Source organism: Neophocaena asiaeorientalis, unplaced genomic scaffold (genome assembly GCF_003031525.2).
Source record: "Neophocaena asiaeorientalis asiaeorientalis breed wild unplaced genomic scaffold, Neophocaena_asiaeorientalis_V1.1 scaffold5, whole genome shotgun sequence".
NCBI classification, from domain to species: domain Eukaryota; kingdom Metazoa; phylum Chordata; class Mammalia; order Artiodactyla; family Phocoenidae; genus Neophocaena; species Neophocaena asiaeorientalis.
In genome coordinates this window covers 5704239-5715169 of record NW_020174698.1, presented here as the reverse complement: position 1 = coordinate 5715169, position 10931 = coordinate 5704239, and the positions used below count along the sequence as shown (strand labels likewise).

Sequence of the window (10931 nt, the reverse complement as noted above, 5' to 3'; positions counted from 1 at the left end):
CAAAAACCCAAAAAAAAAAAAAAAAAAAAAAAAAAAAAAAAAAAAAAAAAAAAAAAAAAAAAAAAAAAAAAAAAAAAAAAAAGGGAGGGGACAGGCCAGCAGATGAGATATATCAACAGAATTTTAGAAGATGGAGAACAGATGTATAAAGTAACTGACTTAGCAGAGCAGAGGAAGCCTAAACTTGCATTGCTATCTTGGTGGGGACCTACCAAAAACAATGTGATAGTTGGAGAAGGTTTGAGAGCCTTAGGAATTGGAAGTTCCAGAAACCTCTGAGGGTTGAGATGGGAGAGCAAGTTGAAGACAGGGACCTGTTGGAAATAAGGACACGTAACGTTTAAACCACACCCACAGCCTCAACAAAACTTGGCAGCCAGAAGACAGGAAGTTCACTCTATAGCACTTGAAAAAGAAAGGCTCTGTGCTCAGAGGGCAAAGGTGAGGTTCTATACAGAAAACAGGGAGGTCCAGTCACTCAGTCAACAAATACTTACCAAGTGCCTACTCTGCACCAGGCACTGTTCTAGGTACTGGAAATACTGAACAAAATACACAAAAAGATTTGCCTTCATGCAGCTTACATTCCAGCGAGGGGAGAGTCAATAAACAAAAAGTAAAATATAAGGGTATCAGATTTCAGCAATACACAGTGCAGAAGTAAGAAGAGACAAGGAAGGGATTTAGGGCACCCTGGGGTAAGGGTGGGAGCAGGGTTGTACTTTCAAATAAATGATCACGGAAGCAAAGCTCTGAAGGAGTTAAGGGAGTAAGCTATGTAGGTATCTGAGGAAAGAGCATTCCAGACAGAGAGAAAGCAAGCGCAGGGGTACATCAAGATGGGCAGGACAGGAGAAACTATATACATGAAACAAGAAAAGGACATTATCAAAAAGAAAATTCATTAGCCTAGTAGTAGCTTCCAAAATAGGAAAGCAAAAAAGTTCAGTAGAGAGATTAGAAGAAAACTAATTGAAGAAATTTCCCGAAAAGAGGGAACAAAAGGACAAAGGGATGACATCAGAGAGAAAAAAGTAACAAATCTTAAGTCACGGCAGGAAATTCAACATCCAAATTAATAGAAGTTCCAGAAAGAACAGAGAACATAGAGGGAGTCATTATCATAGTGGAATATTTCTGAAAGACAAGAGTTTCCAAGCTAAAAGGGCCCACTGAGTGCTAGCACAATGAGTGAAAGACTCCCATACCATGGCACACCATCATGAAATTCAAAACAACAAGTTCAAAGGTAAAATCCTGAAAACCTCTAAAGAAAACAAACTAGCTACATACACAGAATCAGAAATGGGAATCGAGTCAGTCTTCTCAACAGAACAGTGGGATGTGAAAATACAATGGAGCAATGCCTTCAAAATTCGGTGGGACAGTAACCATTAACTTAGAATTCTATACCCAGCCAAACTATAAATGCAATCAAACTGAGAGTACAAAGAGGCATTTTAAGAGTGGAAAAAGTCGCTTTCAGACATGCAAGGTCTCAAGAAATTCGCCTTCCATTTGCACTTTCTTGGGAAACTACTGGAGGATGCACTCATGTAAAGTAAGAGACAAGAAAGAGACACGAAGTCCAGGCACCCGGGAGCCCAGGAAGAGAGGAAAAGGGCAATTTCCAGAATACAGCTGCACAGCAGTTCTAAGAATAACCGGTCCAGGAAGGATGTCATTAATAAAAAAAAAAGAAAATGGTTTGCCATATAGTTTTCAACAAAGTTTAGAGCTAAATTAAGGGTAGGTACTAAGAAAACTATACAAATGAGGAAAAAAATAGGCAATTAACTTCAGGATAAAACAAAAAGTTGTAAAAGAAAGTGTATGCAATCAAAGCGCTATACACAGCTCAGCTGTTGCCTATATGTGCTGTGGAAGGAGAGAAGAATGTGCATCTGTGCACAGGAAAAGGGAGTCTGTAAAGGAGGCTAACCCCAACCAAGGTAGAAAGTCAACAGCTAATATTGTCTAGAATAGAAAAAGCAAAAAAGCAAGAATATCGTGGTTTTAAGCAAAACACACGGATAATAAAACTAAAAGAACTGAAAGCGGTTGCCTCTGAGGAGCAGAAATCTGTCATGAAGGGACATGAAAGGCAGGGGTCTGCCGCTTTTCCTTATAATCCCTACACTATTACCTGACTTTCTAAATCATATACTAGCACCCTGGGGAATGCTATCTGCACTGCAAATGAAGTAGCAAAAAGTATAAAACTGCTTGAAAGATAAAAACTGAAAAGGAAGGAGGCACACATTTTATTTTGACGTGTTTTATACCCTGGGACATTTTTGTTACATTGAAACATCAGCCTGGAAACACTACACTAATGTGAAAAACAAGATGAAGGGTACTCGCCACTCCAGCTTGCTTCAAGAATCACAGAACTAACAGTAGTACTCTGCTTCACAATCACGCCTTTACAAAAGAAACTAGGAGGCAGAAACCAGTTAGGAAAGCAAGCTTATCTTTTGTTAAGTTAGATACTGTAGATGCCAACAAACTCCTAAAATCTTCAAGTTCTACAGAGTAACAGCATCAAACAACTAAAAGCAATAATCCACCCTCCCCTGCAGAAGAAACAGAAGTTTTAGCAGCACACAAGCTGGGTGCCCTTGAGCAAATTATTCTGGTTTTAAGCCTCAGTTTTTCATCTGTAAAATGAGCGTACCAGCTACTTCAAGGTGTTGCTGTAAGAAGGATTGGGGATATTAACATATAATATATAAAGCACCAACTACAGTAGCTGACTTATCATCTGTGCTCCAAAAGTTATTTTTCTTCCTTTTTCACCTGTTTATTATCAATGCTTCTGGCCTTATCAGATTACATACAATGGAACCTAGAACAAAGCTGAGCCACTAGCGTAAAATCCACTTGTCCAGCACAGGTTAAAAAGAAGACAAAGAAGCTAATGGGACAGCACCTGAAGCCAGGATGAAGCCTGGCTTCATGGATGGAAAGCAAGCAAGAAGTGTCAAATAGAAGCCTAAACCATGGAGGAATGTTACAAAAGGAAAAAAAAAAAAAAGAAAAAGAAAAACAGAAAGAAGATAAATTGAATTAGACCAATTTTCTAGCTCCAACTACTAATACAGAGGACAGAAGAACAGGTTAACTACACTAGAGGATTGAAATCAGCAAAATTCAGACTGTGAGAAACCAAACAGAACAACTAATCAAGTTTCTTCAACATACAAACTACTGCAAGGAAAAATAAGAGGTGAAGGGGAAACTAGAGCATATCAGTCTTTAAAGAAACACCAACCAAACAACCTAAACGGGAAAAGAATTTGAAAAAGAACAGTTACATGGGGCTTCCCTGGTGGCGCAGTGGTTGAGAGTCCACCTGCCGATGCCGGGGACACGGGTTCGTGCCCCGGTCCGGGAGGATCCCACATGCCGTGGAGCGGCTGGGCCCATGAGCCATGGCCTCTGAGCCTGCGCGTCCGGAGCCTGTGCTCCGCAACGGGAGAGGCCACAACAGTGAGAGGCCCGCGTACCACAAAAAAAAAAAAAGAAAAGAAAAAGAATAGTTACATATATATGTATAACTGAATCACTTTGCTGTACACCTGAAACTAACACAACATTGTTAACCAACTATACTCCAATATTAAATAAAAAGTCAAAAAAAAAAAGATACACCAACCAATTATAACAGGCAAATCTTAACTGGATCTGGATTCAAACAAACTTTTTCAAAAATTGATACTTGAGGTAATTGGAGATTTGAATATCAACAACTGAATATTTGATGATATTAAGGAATTTTTAGTGTGATGGTGGTATTCCAATCATGTTTACAAAAGAGTTACCTTCTAGAGATACATACTAAAATATTAAATGACGAAATGAAAAAAAAGTCCTCTAAAACATCCAAATAACATACAAATAAGGTACAGCTACGGGCTGCAGTCGTGTAACACTAGGCTTCAGAGAACCAGACAAGCTGCTTTGAGAAGGAGTCACAAAGTCTGGGAGGAAACTAGAAAGAGCATTCTTTCCACGTGTGACCGAGGGCCTACTGCCTGCTGGGCTCCAGAAACCATGACTGACAGTGACCCAGAGGTCAGCCTTCACAAAGGGAGAGGTGGGAAATGACTGCTGGCCCTAGAGGTAGAAAAGCCCCACTGCCAGGAACACCTTACTGAAGGTCATATAGATTGAGTCCTTTTTGCATCTTCCAAATTGGATTTAGTAAAAGAGATGCAAACTGGATAGTCTAGAGGAGCCATGTATCTAATACAAATGAATGAAAAGGTCCAGCAGTAAGCCAAAAGGCAATGGGTGGGACTTCGGCAAAGTAGGAAGATGACCTGTGTGAGATAGGGCAGGAACTCCTCAGCACTGCAACAAAGGAGCGTGGGCCCAGTGTGGCCAAGGTCCTCCAATTTTCCCAGAGAAACCTAAAAGAAAGATATTTCTGTGAAACCTCCTGATTTCTTAATGTTGTCAACTAATTTAAAATTAAAACACTCTGTTAGGGGAAAAATATGTCCGCAGATCTATTTCAGGTACGAAAAGATGTGCTGGATGTGAAAAGGTCACATTTTAATGTCACATGCAGAGACTTAAACACTATCAATAAAAATTCCACTAACAGCCTTCTTGCAGCAAGTTCACTGAAGCTGTAGAGAGAGGAAGTTATAATATAGCATATGCATACAAGTTTTACACTCCGAATCAGCTACCTCAGGCAACATAACAAAAAAGACTACCACCTCTCTGTGATGCTGAAATTAGATCCAGACAGTTTTGCCATCTATATGCTTTTCTGAGTACTGCCAAAAGCAGTGGATAGTTAAAAAAATTCTAGCGATACCATACTGAAATTGTTAAAAAGTGGTTTTAACTTGTGATCACCATAGGAAATTACAGTTTCATATCAAAGACTCTACTTCCACACAGATAATTATTCCTGACCACTGCAAAAAAAAAAAACTGCTTACCACATTTTCACAAGCAACCCACTAAGCCTTTCTTAACCTAACAATTTTCACAGAAGCCAGGCACTGAGTGAAGCATTTTATAAGCACTAGCTCATTTAATCCTCATCTAACTTCCTGAGGTAGGTTATGATTGTCCACCCCATAGTGAAGACAAGGAAACTGAGGCCTTGAGAAATAATTTACCCAAGGTTCCACTGGCATAAGGAGCATTCTAACCAGCACCACTATGTGGACCTGTTACTGATTCCCTTCTAATTAATATTTCCATCCAAGAAATTTGTGAGGAAATAAAGACACATTAAGTTCAAGGGAAGAAAATACGAAGCCAATATTATATCAGAATTCAGTTTAGGGCTTCCCTGGTGGTGCAGTGGTTGAGAGTCCACCTGCCGATGCAGGGGACACGGGTTCGTGCCCCGGTCTGGGAAGATCCCACATGCAGCGGAGCGGCTGGGCCCGTGAGCCATGGCCGCTGAGCCTGCGCGTCCGGAGCCTGCGCTCCGCAACGGGAGAGGCCACAGCAGTGAGAGGCCCGTGTACCACAAAAAAAAAAAAAAAAAAGAATTCAGTTTAACCTTGACAACTGCCTAAAATCGGACAACCAAAAGAATTGAAAGGAAATAAGCACAACAGTGGGGGCATGAAAGTGCAATGGGGTAACATGAAAAAAATAAAAAACAGAAAGTCTCGTAAGACTTCGATCCTCTAATCTCAAAAACTAAGAATAGAACTACATCAGCAGTTTTCAACGTTTTCTGTTTTTCAAAATTGCTCCCCCAAATCTCTCTCTCTCTCTCTCTCTCTCTCTCTCTCTCTCTCTCTCTCACACACACACACACAGCCCACTTTACTTAACAGTCTCAGTCAGTTCATGAGCCCTTGAGGCCACCCTGGGCAACACCTTTCCCACTAACCCCATACTTCCCACCTCAAGGTCAAAAATCTAAACTAAATGATTTTCACCCTCCCTTCTGGTACCCTAGGTGGATGAATCAAGGGTGAAAAACGAGTAGACTATTTAGAAAAAAGAAAAGACCAAAGAATTATGGCAAAGTTTAAACTACATATTCATTTAGTATCTTCAGGATACTGGGATGTGTACGTATATTGATAGAATATAGGAAACTCAAAAATATGATTAAATTCAGCACTGCTGTTATGATGGTGGTAGGTCCAGCTGCAAATCTCATCAGGAGGTCTGGAAACCTGAATTCAGGGCTTGGAAAAAATGATTAGAGACTCGGTAACCAGACTTATGTGAAAAGTTTATAAAATCACGATTTTCGTGGAAAAAGGCAATTAGAGGGTAACATAAGTCTTTTAAGTATTTGAAAATTCTTTCATGGAGGTAGATAAATAGGCCATAAAAAGAGAAAAGCAAGAGGAAACTGGCTTCCTGGTAAAAGCATGAATGATTTAAAGACAATGAACTTCCTACCTGACCCAGACAACAAGGTCCTACAGATGAACAAGTGACAAAATCACTTTAGAACTCTTTCCATGCCCTCTGGTTCTTAACCTGGAAAGAACTGAAACCATCCCCATGATGTTCAATTTAGTCACGTATGTGAAGTGTCAGCTTGGCTACCTAAAGCAAACCTTACTTATGATAGTTCTCAGAGCAAATGAAAAGATAATTCTTATTCCTCAAATAAATTCCATATTACCATAAAGATTATTTGTGAGGCAATCTATAATGAATTTAGACCTTTATGGTTCTAATACACTAAAGTAAAAAAAAAAAATGTAAAGAAGTATGTGTGATATGAAAATATATTTCTACTTTAAAAGTAACTAAGAATAGGAAATTAGTCCAAATTCAATCTTTGAAAAAAAGCAGAAGCAGTATGAATGCACCCATAAGCCACCTGAGGTCTACCCTATACTAAAGGGAAAGCGACATCACTTTAAAAAATGAGAAAACCACTAAAATGCTCATTAAAATCAATGTTATCCCCAAAACTAGGTATTTAGGGAATTATAGATTATCTACCCTTCTAGACATGAAAAACATGCATCTAATAAACCCACATATATCAAGCCAACCACAAAACAAGGGGAAACAATAGTCAAGAGTAAAAAAAGCAAATCACCTATATGAAATATAACCTACATGACATTTCTACATGAAACAGTACCAGGTTCTACAAAGTTAACTCCAACTTTCAAAGAATCCTAATTAAAAGCGCCTCCACTACATCATATAAAGTTTCAACAAATTGATTCATCAAATTTATTAAGTACACATAATGTTATGTGTACTTCACATAACTCTACATATGTATTCCCTCTCTCATACAAAAGTCACGTACTTTATAGAAAAAAAAACATTATCACTATCTCAGTTATTTCTATCTGAAATTAAAAATGATTTCTGGGACTTCCCTGGTGGTGCAGTGGTTAAGAATCTACCTGCCAATGCAGGGGACACGGGTTTGAGCTCTGGTCCAGGAAGATCCCACATGCCATGGAGCATCTAAGCCCATGCGCCACAACTACTGAGCCCACGTGCCACAACTACTGAAGCCCGCGCGCCTAGAGCCCGTGCTCCACAATGAGAGAAGCCACCGCAATGAGAAGCCCGCGCACCGCAATGAAGAGTAGCCCCTGCTCGCCGCAACTAGAGGAAGCTCGTGCGCAGCAACAAAGACCCAACGCAGCCAAAAATAAAATAAATAACTTTATTTTTTTTTAATGATTTCTTTCTTTCTTTTTGGCTTACCTGTAACATCTAAATAACTGTAGTATTTACACTTGGAGGCCATTCCCCTCCAGTTAATCATAGCAGGCATTAACTCCATTTTAGATTTTAGTTTGGGGCACTGCTCAGACAGAGTAATGATAGAAATCTTATGACTATTAGGTTGCTGGTTTGTGCCAAAAAATGGCATTCCCAAAGAATGCTCTGTCTGGAATCTGTGGGGGAATCATATACAAATCTTCTATTAACTCAGACCTTCCAAAGAGGCTGGAAATGTTTGTGTGTTGCGGGGAGGGCGAAAGGGCTGAGAGTGGATTTGCTGACTCCTAAAGGTCCAGCCCTGAGATTCCAAGATTCTATAAAAGGGCAGTAAATTAGTGTTTGGCTAGTATTTGCTGACTACTGAAGCCAGCATAAACATTTACTTGAGGCTTTTAAATGTGTAAGGGTACCCAGTGGTTAGGTACAGTAATTCTGAATCTGAAAAAAACAAACAAGGCTACTGGAAATATTTCTAAATAAAGGTGGGGTAGGGAGGTATTTCCCCCATATTTCCTTTGTTTTCCCCAAGTAAACAATACAGACTTTTAGAAATGCAAAATTTGATTCTCAGCAGTATTGATCCCTATAAACTATTTTATTGCCTTATAAAAATACTAGCAATTCATACTTTTCCAAAAAGTCTACACACAGCCTTTAAACAGGCTACTTCAGTTCAAAAAACAAAGAAAAAGGCCCATACTTCCCTGTGGAAACAGAAACAAAAACAAATCTTCAAAAATATTTAGCTTTCTGCTATATAAAATATAAACCCCACATTCCTAAATAAAGTGGCAAAGATAGAACCTTTGTAGTTCTCTAGTCAGTTATATGAGAGTGGTTATTCAGGGCAAAACCCGACCTTAAACATAACTATACAATATTACTAAATTACAGAGTAATTTTACCAATAAATATTCTGGTTGAAGACTGCTTTGTCATCTTTGCAAGTATTTTTAGTTGAAAGCAAGTGGTTGGGAAGTCCACGTGCACACGGTTCAGATTTTTTTAAATCTATTTTTAAGATCTGGTGACTGGATAGGTTTTCTAAACTCAATCCTTTCAAACTGGTAATTTGAAAAGGGTAAACCACAAGACGGTTAGTTAAGAAGCAAAGGACCTAACAAGCTCACCAACTCAGATCAGCACAAAACTAACTCAGAAACCTCCAAATCTAATGATGAGCCCAAACGGTCACTAAAGCCTATACATACACAAACTGTACTAAAAGCTACCTCTCTAAATACAGCAAGGGCTATCTGAATTCTCTTGTTTTATATTTCCATAGTTATTTTGGGGTGAGCCCTCTTCAGATTTGTCCCCTAAATCTGCAAATCTGCTTCTTTCTACTTGGAATTAAGTTTCAGATTTTAATATACATAACCAGCTGTATATTTACCAGTTTAATATACGGACCCAGCTGAGAATATTCTACGACAATTTAGATTTTTTACTGAAGTTAGTAATAATTTTACTGAAATTCGTTAAATGATTTTTTTAATCACTTTTAACCGTTTTAGGCAATCCCCATTCAATTTAGGTATCAAGAATCTGAAGTTGGGGGCTCAACTCATCCACATATTTTCTCTGGAAGGTCTAACTACTTTGACTAGAGATAAAAGATTAAAGCACTGTTATGACTAGGTCTTTCTTAAAGAGGGATGTTTCAAAAGGAAAGAAACTGTCCCCTCCTGTTAATCTAAATGAGCAGCCTCTTGTTCTCAGCAGTCCTTCTGCACACAAGACCACTACTGACTTCAGTGGGAATTCTGCCCAAGAAGTGAGGAAGACAGGATAAGATTAAATTAGCCCTAAATCCACGCCATTGTTCCAAGCCATTACCACTTGTACAGTTCTCCAATAACCTCTATAAAGTAGATATCTGAGGTTTGATGGTGATTCTCAAATTGAATTTTAGGACTGATCCCTGGAACTCTGACAGGTGACACAGCCTAACTCTTTAAAAGTTGTGTCAGCCTGATGGATGTATTGAGTTGGCACTTATCACAATCCAAGATTGCATTGCAATGCAGCCCCATCAGTGGCTGCAACAGCAATCCAGTGATTTCTCACAGCAAAGAGCCCTCCAAACAGAAACCGAATAGGATTAAGTGCTATTCGTTTCCCAGTAAAACCTGTTCAAAGACTGGGAATTCTAAATCCCAGCTCCCGTGGCCAAGAAATTGACTCAGTTTCCCCTCTAGTCCTAAATCCAGTGGGAAATGTGATAGGACATGGGCCAAAATTCTAATTCTCAATACAGTACTACAAATAGAGGATACAGAAATAATAGGTTCCGGTGAGAAGAAAAAAACAAATGAAAAAATTAAAAGGTCTCTGAATAAAACGGAAGAATAAAGGAAAAACTGTTAAGATTCATTTTTTTAAAAAAGGTTAAATAACAGTAACAAGACATCTAGCATACACGTGCCATTTCAGATGCGAGAAGTTCAAAAAACTGAGGAAAAGATGTGATTCAGAAAAGAGAAAATATATCCACAGGTCCTCTAGGTTCTACCTTCCCTCGCACCCCACCAGGGCTCTTAAAAACGGGCAGCGGTGGTGGTAATAAGGAATGCAATTTAAGGCGTCCTAGGTCAATAGGGAGGGCTCCACAGAGACACCCCCCCAAAAAAAAATAATAGACTCTAGGCGAGAGCTCTTCTCACTTCACCAAAACACCCTGACCTCAAGGGAGATGAGCGATCTCGGGAAGCACGATGACCGACGGCTTCCAGTAGACATCCCGGCTGCCGCAGGCAGCGTCTGAGGCTGGGGATTTAGACTCCGATTCCAACCCTGCTCTTTCTGTTCTGTTCTCCTGGTCCTTCCCCTGCAGCTCAACTAACAACCCTCCCAACTCTCTGCCCTCAAATCTAGAGGAGAAAAATAAGCCATGGGTGGTGAGATGGTTTGAGTGCCGGGACTGCACGGATCAGAGAGCAAAACGTGCGCTTCTCTCCGAATCGGCCAGGTCGCACCCGTCCTGCGGGACAGAGCGAGCGGCGGCGGGGGACGCGCACCGTGCTTGGGGCTGACGCGGCCCACGCCCGGCTCCACGCAGCGCCCACGCGCGCGGCCGGCCGAGGGACGCGCGGCGTCCTCGCCTGCGTTTCCTCTCCCAAAATCATCCGCCAGAAAGGCGACGCCGCCGCCGCGTACCTCAAGCCCCCGCGCTCATCTCCAAGAGTCGAAGGAGGACGGCCGCTCCGAACTGGGACAGGCTCGCGCGC

General features: G+C 40.4%; 1 protein-coding gene across 3 annotated transcripts in view; it reads right to left on the bottom strand.

The window, feature by feature from the left end:
- The window catches only part of EPB41L2 (erythrocyte membrane protein band 4.1 like 2), a 214133-nt gene that overhangs the window by 202615 nt on the left and 587 nt on the right, over positions 1-10931 (bottom strand). For 2 of the 3 annotated variants that reach the window (XM_024759070.1, XM_024759072.1), the window contains exon 2: positions 4326-4415. The exons of the other annotated variant lie outside the window; for it this stretch is intronic. The gene's annotated coding sequence lies outside the window, so the exon portion shown is untranslated. The remainder of the gene's footprint in view (positions 1-4325; positions 4416-10931) is intronic. 3 annotated transcript variants of the gene reach the window in all.